Source organism: Camelus bactrianus, chromosome 33, assembly GCF_048773025.1.
Source record: "Camelus bactrianus isolate YW-2024 breed Bactrian camel chromosome 33, ASM4877302v1, whole genome shotgun sequence".
NCBI lineage: Eukaryota > Metazoa > Chordata > Mammalia > Artiodactyla > Camelidae > Camelus > Camelus bactrianus.
Window position 1 is genome coordinate 12,237,953 of NC_133571.1, and position 20,805 is coordinate 12,258,757.

General features: G+C 43.7%; 1 long non-coding RNA gene across 2 annotated transcripts in view; it reads right to left on the reverse strand.

Annotated features, from left to right (window-relative positions):
* Nucleotides 1-6,403: 6,403 nt before the first annotated feature.
* LOC123616444 (uncharacterized) overlaps nt 6,404-20,805 on the reverse strand; it is a 52,554-nt gene continuing 38,152 nt past the window's right edge. For both annotated transcript variants that reach the window (XR_006724443.2, XR_006724444.2), the window contains exon 5: nt 6,404-12,704. This is a non-coding gene — a long non-coding RNA (uncharacterized LOC123616444). The remainder of the gene's footprint in view (nt 12,705-20,805) is intronic.

Genomic DNA, 20,805 nt, shown 5'->3' on the forward strand with positions numbered 1-20,805 from the left:
GATTCTGAGGACATTTCTTGACTCCATGGGGGAAAAAATATGCTGCATTCAAGTTTGATACTTGCCATGGGAAAGCAAGGAAGGGTAGTGGAGCAAACTCCAGCTAATTGTCATCGCTGGGTTAGCACAAAATAGGTACTTAATATACTGTGTATTACATTAAGGCACGAGCTCCAGCAGATCAGTCAAAGGAAGAGACGTCCTCTCTCTCTCTAACTCCCCCAACTTGGGTCTGGAATGACCACCTATTGTTCCATCCCAAACCACAGGCAGCTGTCTTTGCAGAGCAATCTCCAGAAGGATTTTTTTGGCCTATTAAGTGCAGGATTCTTCACAGGCAGCTCACCTTTGTCTCTCTGAGAGATTTTCTTCCTGCAGCCGGGGCTCTGATAGCTCAACCCAGAATTCCATGCCAGTCTCGGGGAGTCCTGACGCCAGACTGAGTGGTTTCAGGAAGGGATAGCCAGGCCTCTGTTTTCTGAAACTCTAAAAGGAGTCAGGCAACTCTCAGGAGTCCAAATCTTGAGGGTTCATGAAGAAATCCCACCTAGGGTGGTCCAATTTCCATGCCCAGATCCACCTGGCAGGGCTATTAAAAGAGGTCACCAGTTTTTCCCCCAGTCCTCTCCTAAGGGATACCCGGGATACCCGGACAGGCCTCTCAGCCGGCAGGGGGCTGCTCCTCCGCTTTATGGAGCCTCTCTGCGCCCCCATCCCAACCACCGCCACCGCCCCCGCCCAGCGCTGCCTCTTGCGCCACCGGGCAGGCTGGCGCGCTCCGCTCTGCCTTAACTCTCCTGAGCCCTCCGACGTTAGCCAGCTAACGAGAACGGATCTGACAGAGCAGGATTACCCACTCGGAGGGAGCCGAGTGATTGTGTTTACTCCCAAACCTGGCCCTATTTAGTGGTCTGTGTGCATCATTAATCTTCTTCCACAATCCGTTCCCCATCTGTTCCCACTTTTTAATGAACTGCCACTTGTCGCACTCAATAAAATCAGCACTTTGCGAGAATTTCAGCAACGATGGACGGACGGGGGAAAGCAAGCGGCAGCCGGAGTAGGCGACGAGAGAGAACGCGGGGGAAACCAGGGGATGCTGGGCAAGGAGGCAGCAATAGAGATATCCCTGCGGGTTGGGGAACAGCGTCGGATCTGCATGGGCAAATGAATCACAGCACGCCTGGTGCTCTGGGCAGCCTTGCCCCAAGCAAGGCAGTAATAACCACATCAGACCAGGGCACTGGCAATTCTTACACTGCACTATGTCAGGCTGGGTTTGATCCGAGCCAGCCTGCTTTACACAATTATTTTCCTGGTCGTGAGTGGCACAGGAGGCATGGGGATGGAGTTTTCCAGACGTGGCTGCCAGCTCTGGGGATTCATCCGATACCAGGCTATTACCTCCTGATTACTTGACTTGGCAGTCAACCCGCTCTGAGCTGCGAATCAACAGCGGGAAGGGTGCATGGGGGACGCTGAAGCTGTGGGTTGCACTTTTCAATCACATGTCAGAGATGTAAAGAGGGCTGCATCCGGGGCTCCTCAGATGGGGGGGGGTGAAGATGGGGGTCCCTGCTCTACTTGGGAATCTCAAGGCTGGAGAGGTCCCCACAGGGATCATCTAGCTTGAGGCTCAAGAAGAAAACTGAGGGTTAAAGAGGAGCAGGGACTTGCTCAAGGTCCCCACCTGGACCCTGGCCAGCCCCTCCCTGTGGAATAGGATTCTGCTTCTGGGGCCCCAAACACTGCCTGGTTCTGCACCCCCCACCACTAGACTGGCAGCTCCATCAGGCCGGCACTTGACATATCCTGTTCATAGCATTATCCCCAGCATCCAGAACAGTGCCTAGTAGGTGCCCAATAAGTATTTATTGAATAAGCAGTTGGCTGAATGGATGGATGAAATGAAAGTCCAGAACCACCTCCTTCTGCATGTCATCTGTCTTTGGGGCCTTGGAGGCTACTTCCTGCCCTCTCATCCCCTCAGTCTCTCCCAGGCTGCTTCCATGACCCTCTCAATACTGAGTGCTGAGCTGGGGTGGGCAGGAGCCTAGTGGGTCCAGCCCTGAAGCTGCATCCTTCTTCTGAGCCCAGCCCTCCCCAGGACCACTTTCTCCCATGCCTCATCCACCAGTGCTTCCCAGGTCCCCCTCGTTGAAGGCCAAGTCACCAGGCATGTGATCCTACTCATAGCCTTTGCTCCAGTCCTCAGAGTCGCCCTAGCTTGGCTGACTCTACACAGCCCTGTTCCTGCTTCAGCTGCCCCACCTCTCCTGCTTGGGCTCAGAAACTGTGCCCACTCCCCAGATTTTGCAAACACCAGCGAAGTACCACTTGCGGCAAAGAATTCCTTGAAAATCACAACTGGGAGGGGATAGAAAGGAAAGTCAGAGTGCCGACTTCCTGTTTGCAGAAAGACCATGAATGATCAGAGGCCAATGGCTCCCTCCTCCAACCCCAAGCCTGGGGACACTACAGAAGCAAAAGGGAGAAACACAGGCAAGACTGTAAGAGTGGACAAGAGATGGATGAGAGAGCCCAATGCTGCCTTGGGAAGGAGACCTCTGCTCACCCTGCCATCACCATGGGGCAGAAAACAGCAGAGCAAGCCCAGGGCAAGCCATCAGTAGAGTTACATCCAGGTGAATCTTGAGAGCCTCCCCAACCACACACACACACACACCAAAAAGACTAGGATTAAAACTTAAAGCAGGCTCCCTGGGGGTCAGTGTCACCTAGCAGTTGGAGAAAGGGATGGTGGTGGCCCATGGGCAGTGACTGGACACTGGCTGTACTACCAGGATTCTGCGCATGGATATGCTCTTATCCGTCCTCCCTCCCCACACACCCTAAACTCACCTGGAAGGGGACCAGCCCAGGATTCATCTGCTCCCCCTTCAGTGTGTGTAACAGCCAAGATGGCTGACACCTCCAGAGAATACAAGTTCACAGAGGAAAACAATAAAGTATCTGAGGAGGGCAACCCTTATTTTTCAAAAACAGGATAAGAAACTGCAGCAGACAAAAATGGAACTAAAAGACTAGACAAATAACAATTTAAAATAACTATAATAATGATTATCTAAGAGAGAGGAGAGGGTACTGGTGAATGAAGCGGGAACACACAGTTACAAATAGAGGCAACTGGAAATTCCAGTATGAAAAACATCACAGGTGAAATGAAGGCAGGAGAGGGCTTGAACAGCAGAGTGGATTCAACTAAAGAACAAATAGGTGAACTGGAAGACTAGATTGAGGCTCATTCCATCCCCAAATCAAACAGGAGTTCCTCTGACAACATCAGGTAAGCCCAACGCCACTGGTGACTGACGGGGAGCCACGCCAACAATAAGTAGCCATGGAAGGTACTCTCCTGCCCTGCTGGGCCTGAGACCCCCCCTCCCCGACTGAGAGACATCCTGGGCCTGGGATTCCCCTTCCACCCACTCAGGCAGCATCAGCCTGGACCAGTGGGACTGTCAGCAGCACCAGATAAAACAAGCAGACCAAATAACACCAGAAGGGCTCTGAAAATCTTACTGTCATTAGAATAACCACCCACAAATGTAGGCCAGGACCTGTGTGCTGAAAGGCTAAAATCATTTAAATAGGACCCTGAGACTCATAATATGTAAAAAGTCCAGAAAATAATTAAAAATCACCTGTCCTATCAAGAATCAAGAACAATCACAATTTGAATTTTAAAAAAAAACAATCAACTAAGCCAACACTGAGATGAATCAGATGCTGGAATTATCTGACAAGATAATTTTTTAAAGAAACTATCTTAACAATCAATTACAAATTCTCTTGAAACAAATGAAAAAATGGAAAATCTTAGCAAAGATTAAAGTTAGTTTTTAAAAGAACTAATGGACATAATAGAATTTTAAAATAAATAAGAGATTTTTTTTAAAAAAAAAAAACCTCACTGGATGAGCTTGGTGGTAGGGTGAAGATGACAGAGGATAAAAAATAAGTGAACTTGAGAACAGATAAATAGATTTTGCCCAAACTTAACAATGGAGGAAAAATAGGGGTTAACAATGAGCAGAGCCTCCAGGATGTGGGGGATAGTAACAAAGATCCAACATTCACATCATCAGAATCCCAGACTGAAGGAGGAGAGTGACGCTGAAAGGTTATTTAAAGAAATAATGGTGAAAAATTCTCCAAATGTGATCTAAGACACAAACCTACAGACTCAAGAAGCTGAGGAAACAGAATAAACTCAAAGAAATCCATGCCAAGAAACACCATCATTAAACTTCTGAAAACCAAAGACAAATTAAACTCCTGAAAGCACCCAGAGAGAAAAGACGCATCAGCTACAGAGGAACACCAGTTCAAATGACGGTGGATTTGTCGTCTGGAACCACAGAGGTCAGAAGGATGTGGCCCAACGTTGCTTAAGTGCTGAAAGAAATGAACCATCAGCTACAAATTGTAGGTCCAGTGAAAGTAGCCTTCAGGAATGAAGGGAAAATAAAGATATTCTCCGACAAAGGAAAACCAAAAGAATGTTTTCCTACAGACCCCAGACCTAAACTTACAGATTCGACAAGAAAAATATCTTCAAACTGAAAATAAATGATTTTTTTAAAAAAAGAAGAAGAATCTCAGAGCATGAGAAAGGAAGAAAGAACAAATGGAAAGGACAGAAATACTGGTGCATATAAAAGACTATCTTATTCCTCATATTTGATGACTGAAACAAAAATTATAACTCCACCTGATAATCAAGCTTCTGAAATTTGGAGAACTCATCCAAACGTTTAAAGAATAATTAATATCACTTTTGCACAGCCTCTTCCAAAAACAGAAAAGGAGGAAAATCTTCTGAAATTTATGAGGCTAGTGTTACCCTGATAACAAAACTAGACAAAGAAAGTACAAAAAAGGAAAACTATGAACCAGTATCTCTCACAAACTTAGATAGAAAAAAATTCTCAATAAAATGGCAACCAATTCAACAATATATAAAAATAATGTATACATCATGACTGAGAGGGATTTATTCCAGGTATGCAAGGCAAGTTCAACATTCAAAAATCATCCAGTGTAGTCCACCATATCAATAAGTCCATCATTTGATTACACCCATTGATGTAAAAAAAAAAAAGCATTTGATAAAATCCGACACCCAGTCATCATTAAAACTCTCAGCAAATTAGGAATAGAGGGCAATTACCTCAACTTGATAATGAGCATTTACAAAGAACCTTAAGCTAATCCCAGACTTAATGGATAATGACTGAATGCCTTCTTTCTAAGAGGAGTGAGGCAAAGATGTTCACTATCATCACTCTTACTCAACATAATGCCATAATGCTGCATGTTCTGGCCAGTGCAATTAGGCAAGAGAAATAAAGAAACAAAGGGCAGACAGATTTAAAAGAAAGAAATAAAACTGACGTCTCTGTTTACAGATGACACAATTGTCTATGTAGAAAATCCCAAGGAATCTACAGAAGATTCCTAGAACTAATAAGTGAGCCCAGCAAGGTTGCAGGATAAAAGATAAAACACACAAAAATCAATCACGTTTCTATATACAAACAATAGGCATGCAGAGACAGAAATTTAAAAGCACAATACCATTTGCAGTCTCTCCAAAGAATATGAAACATTGGGTGTAAGTTTAACAAAACGTGTGCAGGATCTGTTTCCTGAAAAATACAAAATGCTGATGAAATAAATCAAAGACCTAAATAACTGGAGAGACATACCAGATTCATGGGTTGGAAAACTCAACATAGTAAAGATGTCAGTCCTGAAATTGATCTCTAGGTTTAATGCAATTCCTATCAACAAGGTTTCTTGCACATATAGAAACAGTAAGATAAGAGAGAGAGGAAGAGAGAGAGATCATAAGGACTTGGCTCACGCGATTATGGAGGCTGAGAAGTCCCAAGATCCACAGTTGGCAAGCTGGAGACTCAGAAAAACCAAGTATATAGTTCCTATTTGACTCCAAGTCTGAAGACAGGGGAAGACCAACGTCCCAGCTTGAAGACAGTCAGACGGAGAGAGAGCAAATTCTCCCTTACTCAGTCTTTTTATTCTATTCAAGCTTTCAGTGGATTGGATGAGGCCAAACCACATTAGTTGTGGGCAATCTGTTTTACTCTCATTCTAGGGATTCAAATGTTAATCTCAGCTGAAACAACTCACAGACCCTCAAAGACACACACAGAATAATGGTTCACCAAATATCTGGGTAAGTTGACACAAAAAATTAACCGTCACATTAGACAAGCTTTCTCTAAAATTTATGGTTGGCCCTCCATATCCACGGATGTCAAACCCACAGATAGGGAACCCACTGTACTATGCCATTTGATGTGAGAGATTTGAGCATCCATGGATTTTGGTATCTGTTGGCTGGGGGAAGAGGGGGATGGCCTGGAACCAATGCCCTGCAGATAATGAGGGATGACTGTGTATGAAAAGGCACAGGCTCCTGAAGAGCTAAAACAATTCTGACAAAGAAGACTAAAGTGAGAGAAACCACTCTCCCAGGTATTAAAATTTACTTTATAGCCATAGTAATCAAGACAATGTGGTATTGGCAGAGAGATAAACATATAGATCGATGGAACAGAATAGAGAACTCAGAAATAGACATACAAAATATGTTTAACTGATTTTTGACAAAGATACAAAAGCAATTCAATGGAGAAGGAATAGCATTCTCAACAAATGATGCTGGAAAAACTGGACGTCCATAATCAAAAAAAGAACTTTGACCTAAACCTTGCAACTTATACAAAACGAACTCAAAATGGATCATAAATTTAAGTGTATAGTGTAAACCTACAAAACTTTAAGAAAAAAATAAAAGTAGGAGAAAAATCTCATTCTAGAGCTGGGTAAAGAGTTCTTAGATTTTATATAAAAAGTAAGATCTGTAAAATGAAAATTTGATAAATTAAACTTCATAAATATTAAAAAATTTTGCTCTATGAAAGTCTATGTGACAAGCTACACAATGCAAAGATTACTTGCAAACCATATATCCAATAAAGGACTAATATCTAGAAAATATAAAGAACTCTCAAAACTGTAAAAAAAAATACACACACACAATTAGAAACAAATAATGCTGGAGCCATTGGATGTACATCAGCAAATATATAATCAGAAAATGAGCAAATGACATGAACAAACATTTCACCAAAGAGGACGAACAGATGGTAAATAGGTTCAGGAAAAGATGTTTAACATCATTAGCCATCACAGAAATGCAAATTAAAATTGCAATAAGACGTCACTATACACCCCTTATAATGACTAAAATAAAAAACAGGAACAACACCAAATGCTGGTGAAGATGTAGAGAAACTGGATCACTCATACATTGCTGGTGGGAATGTAAAATGGTACAGCCACTCTGGAAAACATTTTTTTATAGAACTAAATATGCAATTACCATACAACCCAGCATTTCCACTCTTGGGCATTTACTTCAGAGAAATAAAAACTTATATTCACACACACACAAAAGAAACTGTCCACAAATGTTCATAGCAGCTTAGTTTGCAATAGCCGAACAACAGAATCAGTTCAGATGTTTTTCAATAAATGAATGGTTAAACAAACTGTAGGACATACATACCATGGAACACTACTCAGCAATTAAAAAAGAATAAAATACTGATACACACAACTTGGGTAAATCTCCAGAGAATTATGCTGAGTGAAAAAAGCCAATCCCAAACTGTTACATATTACATCATTCCATTTAAATGAAATTTTTTTCAACAACCTCTAGTCGGGGAGGAAAGATGGAGGTGGATGTGGTTACAAAAGGGCAAAAAGGACCCTTGTAGTAATAGAACTGTTCCGAATCTTGACTGTGGTGGTAGATACACAAGCCTACACATGTGATAAAACTGTAAAGAACTAAATGTCCACACACCAAGAACTAACCATTACACACACACGTGCATGCGCACACGCACTAATGAGCACAAGTAAAAGTGAGAACATCTGAGTGAGGAATAAGATTGGTGGGTTGAATCAGCGTCAGTATCTTGGTTGTGGAATTATACGACAGTTTTGCATAATGTTACCATTAGGGGAAACTGGTTAAAATGTAAGTAAGATGGCTCTCTCCATATCATTTCTTACAATGCATATAAATCTATGAAAAAATTTAAACTAAAAAAGCAAAATCTACAGGAAAGTTGGAAAATAAAGAGATGGTATGGCAGGGATGGGTAATTGTCAATTATACTCACTTTCCCTTCTTCTGTATAGTACAATTTTCAACTGGACGCACGGCTTCCAGGAATAAAGACAACATTTCCCAACCTCCCTTGCAGCTAGAAGTGGCCTATGACTAAATTCTAACCATGGGATGTAAGCAGTGAGGATGTATTCAACTTGAAGAAAATATTCTTAAAGAAAAAGGGCAAGACCTTTTCCTTCCCCTTCTTCTTTCCTTCTTACTAAATCGTAAGGACAGGGACATGACCTAAGGATTGTGGAAGGACCCTGGGTCCCTGAGGACTTTCTGCAGCTGCCGTAACGGCTCCTGTCTGCTCATGCTTAATTAAGAAGAAATAAACTTCAATCATGTTTAAGCAGCACCACCCCAGACTTCTTCTGGACCTTCATGAAGTAAATGTCCACCTTGTTTGGGACACTGGTATTTTAGGTTTTCTCTAACTACAGTTGAAGCTGGACCTAACTAATATAAATAAGAGATAGTCCATGGAAAAATAAACCATAGTTTTATTTACAGGCCAGGTAGAATTTCAAGCCAAAAAGAAACCTGTAAGGGACAAAGAAGGAAGAACAACAGGTCAGGAAGATATAAGGATCATGAATACATGTGCATTGAATAATATAGTCTGGAAGGCTATAAAGCAACAGCCGACAAGGACTATGGGAGGAAAGAGATACATCAAAGACTGCAGTTAAGGAATTTAACATACTCCTCTCAGGAACTAACAGATCAGGAAGACAAAAATGAGCAGACAGATCTGAATAATAGAACTGACAACCTTGAACTGAGATATAATGAAGAAATTTACACTCAAGATGTAAGGAGTGTGTTATTTTTTAGCTCGCATAGAACATTCAAAAAAATACACCATGAACTAGGCTACAAAAGATGATGATTCAATCATTTCCAAAGACCATAATAAAAATAGTAATCAATACAAAAAAGACAAGTTTTTATTAATCTTAAAGGTGTAGAAACTGAAAAACCAAGCTACTTAATAACACTTGTATTAAGTAGGAAATCATAGGGAAAATTACAAAATACTTAGAACTGAATGACAATAAAAACACTACATGTCAAAATTTGTGTGGGATAGCTAAGGTAAGATTTAAGGAAAATTAATGGCTTTAATTATATTTACCAGAAAACAACACAAATGGAAAGAATGAGCTAAGTGTTTAACTCAGGAATTGGGAGTGGAGGTGGGGAAGATTACACAGCAAACTCAAAGAAGAAAATAATAAAACAAAAAAGGAACAGAAATCAATAAAGATGCATTAAATTAAAATATCACCTCACTGCAACTCCTAATAAATTAATTGATCCAGCAGTTGATCATCAATGGCTACTTCAGCCAATAAAGGAGAATCAACCAGACATTGTCATTATGTTCCTCTTGAAGGAAGAACATGACCCACTTACAAGGTAGCCATGTAAAAAATGTGTGTATACGCAGACATCAATAGAAACAGGCAAAAGTAAATACACACAGATTTAGGTACAGATGTAGATACAGAAATATAGATCAAATTCAATCAACTCTCTAGATCCAACTGGAAATTTGCAGGAAATTTCTTGAAAGTTCAATCATCTCTAAATTCAATGAAAGTTCAGTCAAAATTCCAGCATTTTTAAAAAGAAAGTTGACGAATCAATTCCAAAATTAATATATAGAAAAATGAAGGCTCAAAGTCCACAAACAGCTAAATCAATTTTTAAAAGAGCAAAGTATGGTGATTTGCTATGTCAGATATTAGGACACAATACAGAGCTATCTAATTTTATAAAAGTTTGGTTCAAACTCAAGAACAGACATATAAATCCAATGGAGCAGAAGAGAAAATACTCGTATATATAGGAACTTGATATATGATAAAAAATAATGCCACAAATAAGTGGGAAAGTGATGATTCATTTAGTTGATGGTTTTCAAAAAAAACCTCTATCTGATGCCATATTCAAAGGTGAATTTCAGACAGATTAAAGACCTGAATTGAAAGGTACAATAATAGATCTAATAGAATAAAAATGAATAAGATTCTTCTTGTGATCTTTGTTGGGGATGAACCTCATAATCAAAATCCAAATAGTAAAACCCATAAGGCAAAAATTGATGAGTCTGACTATATCAAAATTAAAGATTTATATTAATTGACAGGATGCTGTATTCATTTCCAGGGCTGCCATAACAAGGTACCAGAAACTGAGCGGCTTAAGACAGAAATTTATTGTCGCATCATTCTAGAGGCTAGAAGTCTGAAGGCAAGGTCTTGGCAGCGCCATGCTCCCTCTGAAACCTGTAGGGGAGAATCCTTCCTTGCTTCTTCTAGCTTCCGATTTCTGCTGGCAATCCTTGGCATTCCTCGGCTTGTAGGAATATCACTCCAACCCCTGCCTTTATCATCATATGGCCGTCTTCTCCCTGTGTGTCTGTCTTCACGTGGTACTTCCCTCTTCTTATAAGGACAGCAGTCATATTGCATTAGGGTCCACTCTAGAGATTGCACTGTAACTTGATTACAATTGCACAGACCCAATTTCCAAACAAGATCACATTCACAGGTACTAGGGGTTAGGACTTCAACATATCTTCTTGGGGAATACTATTCAATCCAACACAATATGCCCTATGGCCCCCCCAAATTCACATCTTTCCAACATGCAAAATACATTGACCCCATCCCAACAGTAACGGAAGTCTTAACTCATTCCAGCAACAATTCTAAGTCTAAAATTTTATCTAAACATTATCAACTCACAAAGTCCCAAGTTCATCTCAGTTCATTTAAATCAGGTATAGATAAGATTCTGGGTATGATCTATTTGGGTACAAGAGTCCTTTCCACCTGTGGACCTTTAAAACTAGAAAACAAGTTATCTGCTTCCAAAATACAATAATGAGACAGACATAGAATAGACATTCCTATTTCAAAAGGGAGGAATTTAAAGGAAGAAAAGGATCCCCATGCTCAAGGAAGGCCAAATCCCAGAAGGACAAGTTTCTGTGGATTTCAAGGCCTGAGCATAATCCTCATGACCTAATGCTCCGTCCTCTGGGCCTGCAATGGTAGCTGCTGCCTCTCTAGCCTCAGCCTCTGTATCTGTGGATCTGACCTCAGAGTCATCCATCTTTTCCTTTAAGGGTAGCACGTGTTTGCAGCTAAGTGGCGGTGTCACCTAGTTTCCTGCCTGTAGAATCCCAGAAGTCTGATAGCTTCCCTTTGTTTTATCCAGTCTCTGTCCCTTTCAGTCCAAGCTGGCAGTGTTTTGGCTGGCATAACATTCTCACAACCTTGTGGGTCTCCTATGTATATCAAAGAGATCTATGTCATTAGACACAAATGTTCCCCACAGATACTTTCTGCATACCCCTGCCTCTGTTTCTGGCTTCTGCTGAGATGGTTGATTTGATCCATTAGTCACATTCCTAAATCTCTTCAGCAAAATGTTGTCCAGCCATACCCTTGGTGCTCTCTCCAGAGTGTGCTTTTTCAACAGTGAATTTTCTAATTTTGGGGATCAGGATAAGCCAAGAAACTCCCAAATCATCAAGCCCTGGTTCCTTTATGTTTAACAATTTCTTCTTCAATTTATGTCTTTCCTCTTGGAACTAGGCTATAAGCAATAAAGAGAAACCAGGCCACACCTTCCACACTTTGCTTGGAAATCTCCTCAGCTAAATGTCCAACTTGAATTCTGATTTTTACCCAACAGCCGAACATAAATCAGCCAAAATTTTTAATACTTCATAATAAGAATTATCTTTTTTCCAGTTTCCAGTAACATGTTCCCCATGTCCTTCTGAGTCTCAGCAGAGGCACCTTTCATGTTCGTATTTCTAGCAGCCTTGTGTTCATGATGATCACTGCATTCTCTAAAATGACAGAAGCTTTCTCAACTGTGCCCCGCACTTCCATCTGAGCCCTTGCTAGAAGAGCCTTTAACATTCATTTCTGCCAACAAGCTCTTGAATGTAGTACAGGCTTTTTCTATAATAAACCTCAAAATTCTTCCAGCCTCTGCCCATTAGCTAGTTCCAAAGCCACCTCCACCTTTCTGGCTTTTGTTAAAGCAGTTCCCCACTACCCAGCGCCAAAATCTGTGTTAGTTTCCTAGGGCTGTCATAACATAGTTCCACAAACGGATGGCTTAAAACAACAGAAGCTGATCCTCTCACAGTTCTGAAGACTCGAAGTCTGATGTCAAGGTGTCAGCAGGGCCATGCACTCTCTGAAGGTTCTAGGAAACAATTCTTCCTTGCCTCTTTCAGCTTCTGAAGGCCCCAGGAATTCCTTGGCTTATGGCAGCATAACTCTGATCTCTGTCTCTGTCTTCACATGGCCTTCTTTACATGTCTTTTTGTGTCCTCTCCTCTTCTGATAAGGATACCAGTCATTGATTTCATCTTGAGATCCTTAACGAATTACATCTGCAAAGACCCTATTTCTAAACAAAACAAAACGACAACCTACGGAATGGGAGAAAATATTTGCAAATGATGAGACTGACAAAGGCTTAATTTCCAGAATATATAAATAGCTCATACAGCTTAATAACAAAAAAACAAACAACCCAATCCAAAAGTGTGCAAAAGACCTAAATAAGCAATTCTCTGATGAAGACATACAAATTGCCAATAGGCATATGAAAAAATGCTCAATATGGCTAATTATCAAAGAAATGCAAATCAAAACTACGAGATATCACCTCATACCAGTCAGAATGGCCATCATTCAAAAGACTCGATTTCTAAATAAGGTCACATTCTAAGGTTCCAGGTGGACTTGAATTCTTGAAAGACACTATTCAACCTACTACAGATGCTATGGACAAAATTAATAAACAAGTGACAACTGATAGAATATATTTTAAAGTCTAAAATTATTAAAGGTTACTATCTATAACATGTAAGAGAACTGTGAATCAACAAAACAGAAAATCCTATAGAGAACAAGGCAGAGGATATGAATATGCAATCCACAGAAGCAGAAACCCAAATAAAGAAAACTTTTATAAAGAGCTATTTGGTCCCATTAATAACATGAGGAATCCAAATGAATACAGGAAAATTCTACTTTATGCCCATAATATTGGGTAGAAACATTAAGTCAGGTAATACCAAGTATTGGCAAGAATGTGGAAGAATGGGACCCTACTTAATTTATACTGACTTCCCATGTTGCTTAGAATAAAGCTCACAAAGCCCTGCATTTCCTGGTCCAACTGCTTCTCCAACCTCATGTCCAGCCACCCTCTGCCTCCCTCTCTCTGCTGCAGCCCACCAGCCTCCATGCTGTTTCAGCGTGCCAAGCACAGGCTGACCCCAGGGTCCTGGCACTTGTTTTCATCTGCCTGGAATACACTGACCCCATTCATTCTGAGTGGCATGGTCCCTCGTTTCCTTGAGGTCTCTGCTCAGATGTCGCCTTTGGGGGGAGGCTTCCTTGATCACTCTGGTAACAGAGGACAGAGGCTCCCTCTTTTCTTGATTTATCTCCATCACACTTACAGCTCTCTGACACACTTCATGTTTTGCTTGTTTGTCTGTTTATTGTCTATCTCCCTCTACTGGAATGTTCACTCTGTTTTGCTCACTGCTGCAAACCCTGAGCATAGAACAGCTCCTGGCATATTACAGGTGCCCCATAAATGTGCTGAATGAACTATGACCCACTATTTATTAAGTGATTACTGTGTATTGCATGCTTTCATTGTATCATATCATTTAAACTTTACAATCAATAACCATATGAGTTAGTCTTCATTACTTCCATTTTACTGACTAGGAGACTCAGAGGGCTTAGGCAACCTACAGGAAATCACACAGGAAGTAAATGACTGAACTGGGGCTTGAGCCCAGCCTGGTTGATTCCAAGACCCAGGCTCTTAAATGCTTCACTATACTTCTGTCAGTCACCCACAGGGTTCATCATTCTCACACAGTGGCCATGAATGTGCATGGCTCAGATCTCCTGCTGTAGGGAACACAGCTGTCATTCCTCTAGATCCAAAATTACATCACTGCCGAGGCCCTGCTTCCCCCAGGCTGCTCCCAGGCAATGACCAAGCACAGGTGTACTAGTACTGGCCTCTCCTAATGGCAGCTTTGGCTGGAGACTCTCCACCAGCCTGGCCAATGCCTGTTTAGAGCTGTGCTGGGGTCTCAGATTCTCCCTACCCAGGGCTGTTTCCTTCCCCCTCTCCTTTTACAGGCTCACTCTGCCTACTCCTGTTCCCTTCCCTTTCCCCTTCACAAGGTTTCCCCTAATAAATCTCTTGCACCCTAAATCCCATCTTGGCTTCTGCTTCTTGGAGGTCCATGATGACAATCAGGGGTCAGCCAGCACAGTACCTACTACAGCACGACACGCACACACCCCAGGCCCCAGCAATTCCTTTCCCATATGTATACTCAACAGAAATGCATACCTATTGTCACCAAAAGACATGCACGATAATGTTCACAGCAGCACTATTCACAATAGCTCAAAACTGGAAACTGCTCAGATGCCTATCAACAGTCAAATGGGTGAATAAATCATGGTGTATTCACACAATAGGACATTCAACAGCAAGGAGAACGGATAATCTACAATTACCCACAACATGGATGGATCTCACAAACAGAATACCGAGTAAAAGAAGCCAATACAAAGGAGTACAGACCATGAGATTCCATTTATATAAAGTTTAAAACCAAGCAAACCTAATGTGTGGTGTTAGGAATCAGGACAGTGACTACATCTGGGGGCTGGTGGGTAGAGACTCGAAGCAGACGTAACAGGGATTTCTGGGGTGCTGGGGGTGTTTTGTTTCTTGATGTGGATAGTAGTTAAGTGGCTTGATTCACTTTTTGAAAATCCACCACTTCAGTGCGTACATTTTTCTCTATGTACGTTATATTGCAATAAAAAATATTAATGAAAAATAGATCAGGCCAATGTTGACCTTTGACCTGGTTTTGTTTCTTTTTTTGGTTTTTGTTTTTGTTTCTTGCATTCCTGCTGTTACTGCTCCACCCGATGCCTAGACTCAGCCCAGTTAGCTTCTAACTAGTCTCCCAGCCAGGGCAGGAACTGCAGTGAAGCCAGCAAGGCTCCCAGGCGACAAAATTTAAAGAAGCAGCATTCTCAGAGTGCTGCAAGTGTACAGCCAACAGCAAAAAGTGATGTTTCTTTAAATTCTGCACCCAGGCACCTAGCTTGCCTCACACTGGTCCCTGCTCTGTCATGCTGAATTAATCTTGTTTTCATCATGTCCCTCCCCTGCCCAAAGATTTACCATTGTCCCATCTGCCTACTAAATTAAGGAAGGCCTTGGGCAGGCACCATCTCCCTTAGCCCCCGTTTCTTTATATATACAGTGAGGAGCCTGGACTGAGAGATGGCAAATAGATCTTCTTTGAGAACCAAATCTAAGCAGTTGTGACAGCTATCTGGAGCATTGGGTTAAGAAAGATTCTGAGGACAAATTCATCGGAGAAAGATGCTGTGATCAATTCCTGATGTTTGGCATGAATGAGAAAGCGCACAGCCTTGATACACACACCAGGTATTTGCCTTAAGTTACTAGGAACAAATTCTTTATCCTGGCATGCCAGACCCCCCATAATCTAATCTCATCACACAATGGTCCTATTTCCTAGAGATTCAAGTCTAAAAAGTTCAGCTTGGTTGCAAAATACAGTAAGGTGATGAGCACTGGGACGGCTGCCCGGGCTGAGCTGCAGCATGGTTACCTGCGGTCGTTCTGTCACTCTCAGGTCCACCCGGGCAGAGCCCCAATGGTCAGTTCTCAGGCTCCCACTGGGCTCACCTCCATCTCCAGAACCCAATTCCAAATACTGTTCTGAACTCCCTCCAAGAGCTGATTAATGTCCTGGTTATGGGAAAAGGAACACAAAATACTGTGCCCATTGATTTGAGCCATGGATGGTTAAACAGGGTCATCTCTCACCTGCCGACCAGCCTGGTCCTCTCGGCTCCTCCAGTGCCCACTGGAGGCTCCTGGATTGGGCGGCTCAGCCCAGAAGACAAAGCCCAGCCTATGAGTCCAGAGAAATGCCAATGCAGGGCCTCTTGGGAGCCCCCACCCCAGGACTTGCTCATAGGGCTTTCTGAATCCAAAGCACACACACACGCATACACACGTGTGTGCGCGTGCAGGCCCAACATGCAGGATTCATTGAATGGGGAAATCTCCCTAGTCTTACTTTTCCTTTTCTTCCTCTTTCCCAACATCTTTCCACCCAAAATGGAGATGGCCTGGCTCTGCCAGAGCTGGCACATCCAGGACTCTGATCAGAGAGAACCCAGCCCCACTCCAACCCCTCATCTCTTCTGCGCTGGCACCTACACAAAGCTATGCAGAAGACAGGTATATATACATGTAATACAGAAAGATTTGTGCTCTGTTTGGGCCAAGTACCAGGGAAATGCAAAGCAGAAGTGGTTAAATCTTCACAGCTTGGTATGAACATCTTCTCAGACGAGGTGACTAAGGTGGGTCTGAAGGATAAGTAATGGTTGGCCTAGCAGAACAGAGAGGGAAGGGAAAGCTTGTGCCAAGGGATGTAAGTAGGAGTGAACTCAATATATTTTACAGCACCTACTGGAGCTCAAAACCCCAGGACCAGGCCTGTGTGTCTCCAGCCCATGACCTCATTTCACCAGCTTAGGGGTGGGGGACAGTAATCTTTGTCCTGCCTTTGCCAACCAGGTGGCACTTCTAATTTGTCCCAGGAGCTCCCTAGGGACCACTGTCAGACCCTCTCGGCGACATTCCTAATACCCTCTGTCCAGGGTAGACCCATTTGGTACAGCACAGTGGGTAAAACAGCAGAGAGGTAAGATTTCTGGAGATCAGCAGTCCCAGAAGAAGAGAATGAATGGCACCACTACGTCCCTCTCTCCTAGCAAGGCCCAGCGAGTGGTCCTGTCCTGTCTGTTTCCTGCTGAGCTCATCATTGTCCATCCACTCATGGGTCTGCTCCTGTCTGCTCATTGGTGGAGCCCAGGGGAAGGATGTGTGATGGGTAAATGATGGAAAGGAGGAGTGATTCCCTCCTGAGGCCATGAGACTGGGCCAGGCGGGGAGAGGAGGCCCATCACCCTCCCAGTGAGTAAATCAAATAACTGGATTCTGAAGAAGAAATTTCTGTGAAGTCATTTGGAAGGAGAAGAGCTCAGATACTACATGGAGGCAAAGTGTGAGCAAAGAGGATGAAAGGGACAGCAGGGAGGGATGAGGGAAGGGGAGAGGCAGAAAGTCCCTTTCCCACCATCTAAGAGATCTCTCCACTGACTTCTCACTCCCAACACACAACTACAGGTACCCTCCAAAGCCCTCCTCCTCCCTGGAGCCTTCCTGGAGTGCCCCAGCCAGAAATGCCAGAAGCACAACCAAGGTTGAGGACCACTACCTCTAGCCACTTGTCTTAGGAAGCAGGACCCTGCCGTGGAATTAACAAGGGTTCAGGAAGCTCAATCTGGGTTTTATTTCCAGTTCCACCCAACTAGATGGGTGACCTTGGGCCATGTACTGAGCCTTCACAGGCACATCTGCCAATTGAGAAGTGACCATAATACCTCCACCTCTCAATGTTGAGAGGATCACACGAGATACCTGTAAAGCCCCAGAACTTGGCAGATGCTTGATACATGTATTTCTCTTGTAATATGCTTCATTTTCAAGCCCACCCCTCACCTCCTCGTCTAGATTGCAAGCTCTAGAAGGGAAGTTTTGTAAAACACACACATACACACACGGTGCCAACACAATGCCTGGCACATGGACAGTTCAACATGTTCCTTTTGGAAAGAATAACTTACAGAGCAAGAGGGAGGGGCAGGAGGCAAGGAGGCAGACCCTTGAGATGAGTGCTCTGCGCCCGCCCCCAGGCTGGGCCCCATCCTTCTCATCTAGTTGTAAAGCGCCTGTGTTCATTATTTTAACAGTTATTCGTGATCAAACGATTTGGTGTTAATGTGGATCTAATGTATAAATCCATACGGGTCCCACAGTCATTTAGCATTAATTAAACGAGGCCATTATAAGGCTGGGATTCTGCTGGGTTTATGCGCTTAACAATTAACGGCAGGGACCACTTGGCCCCTCCGCTTTCTCCCTACTCTTGCCTTGTCCCTCTTACCTCCAGAGGATAGGGCTGCAGCAGGATCACAGCTGCCCTGGGATGGAGAGCAGTGCACAGGGGGACCCTGCCTGGGGTGCAGAGAGATGACAGACAGCTGGGGAGTTCATTGGAGGCCCAGCTTTGCCCTTGAGAAGCTGACACATCATTAGGAAGAAATAGGGGCTGCGCTGGCAGAGCACTTGCCTGCAAGTCTGGGTTTTAGTCCTGCTCTGCCGCTGCTGACAGGCTGTGCCACTTTGTACGAGACACTTTACCTCTCTGTTCTTCATTAGTTAATGAAGGAGTCTAGACAAGCCAAGCTCACCCCCTCTGCCTGGAGTGTGTCTCCTTTGGTTTTCCCCTGGCTGCTTTATTCCATCTTTCAGGTCTCAATTCACCAAGAGGTCACTTGACCACCCACTCCCCTCCACCCCGTCACTCTGGGGCGTACTTTCCCTGCTTCATTTTCTCACTATCTAAATTATCTCTGCATCGGTACACATCTGTTTGCTTGTGTATTATGTCTGTCTCCTCCCATTCTAAGCTCCACAAAGCAAGGACTTCATCTGTTTTATTCATCACTTTAACACTAATTCCCAGAACAGTACCTGTTCCATACATGGCACATGTTTCTGGCACAAGTAGGGGCTTAAAAAATAATTTGTCCATTGAGTGAATCATTAGATGATCACTGAAACCCCTCTGAGATAAGCACTCAGTGGCCTTTGACATCTGTGCCCAGAAGGCAGAGGCAATGTGGGGTGCATCCAGGAACAGAGGGGTTAGCCAGGAAGACTGGATGGAGAAGGATGAATGGGACAAGTCCTAAGGGGTGGAGCAAAGCCATCCTGGAGAGGAGGCAAAGCTGGGTGTGGCCCTGAGCGGAAGCCAGACAGGAGCCAGGACAGTGGAGAGCTCCGAGCCTCAGCGACTGCTACCCCTTTGGGCTTCCAGCCAACACCATTTGGTGGAACTATATTAATAATCACAATACAAGAAACCCTTGTGGACTGGAACAGTTTCCCTTCCAAGGCACCACCATGCATCCCAACTCACGTCACTCTCCTGCCATCTCCTTGATATAAGGGAGGGGAAATATCTTCCAGAGTTAATGTAACACTTATAAAAGAATAACGACAATTACCCACTTGTATGGTACTTTCCAGTTTCCAGAGCACACTTTCCCAGTCAAGAAGGCTAGCGCGTTCCCCACTTTGCAGAGGAGAAGACGCAGAGAGAGGAGGTGACTCGTCCAAGGTCACTCATGGAATAGGTGGCCTGAAAAACTCAAACTCGAAGCTCAAACATTCTCCACCACCCAAGAGCCTGATTTCCAGATGAGGAAACTGAGGCAGAGAGTACCTGGCTAGATTAGAACAGCCCCCCTCACACGTTCTCGGGAAGGCTAAGCTATTTGGAGGGCCAGGGAGAGGCCTGATGAGGACAGGGGGAAGGGAACAATCTCCCTTCCAGGCCCAAGTGTGGAGATGGAGATTAGCCCAAATGAAATATTTCATTATTCTGGTTCAGAGAGCGAGCGTCGGAGACTCACGGTATTACAGATTCCTGGAATTTTTAAGCTGAAAAGGATGACAGGGATGTCTCCTGTTTCTTTACACTAGGGTTTTACACAGGGCTCAGTTCCCTGTTCTAAGCTCTTTGACGCGCCATCATAATTTCTGAAATGAAAAGCACGATGCCACGCACAGGGCAGGCCCGATGGTTACGTGACACCCGGTCAAGCCCTGAAAGCGGACGAGTGAGGCAGATCAGGTGTGACAAGCCAAGGAGCCACTGCCATCAGCCTCAGTGCGGGGGGTCCGATGGGGAGTGGTGGGGACTGTGGCAAGCTGGAGGACAGAAACCTGCCTGAGGGGGTGTTACTGCAGCCAGTCACTTGCCGTGTGGGCGTTCAGGCCCAGTGTTACCAATTTTTGAAGAAACACCAGAAATGTGGATCTCTAGTAGAAAGGCTAGAAATTAATTTAAATGCAAAGCACTGTGTGGGCCAAACAAAATACGTCTAACAGCAAGTTTCCATCCACTGATGCTTGTAGTTAAATGGAGAAATCAACCCTGTTCGATCCCTTCATTGTGCAGATGGGGCAACCCCAAGAGTTAAGCCAGGTTCCTGAGCTCATAAGCAGTTAGAGGTAAAGCTTGGATCTCCAGCCTCCAGATTTCTAATCCAATTCATAAACTGTTGGCCCAGGGATCAGGGCAGAGAAGGAAATCTGGCTTCTGAGAATCCAGGAGGTTTGGAGACATCCTGAATCCACACATCCCTGACCCTGGCCCAGAAGTCAGGGTCCATCCTCCCACCTGAGCACAGGCCTCGCCCACAGAAGAGGCACAGGCAGCACTTCCTTCCCCCCAAAGCCTTGGAACCCCCCTATTCTCTACAACATCCCATTCTCAGGCCACTTAGAATGCAGCA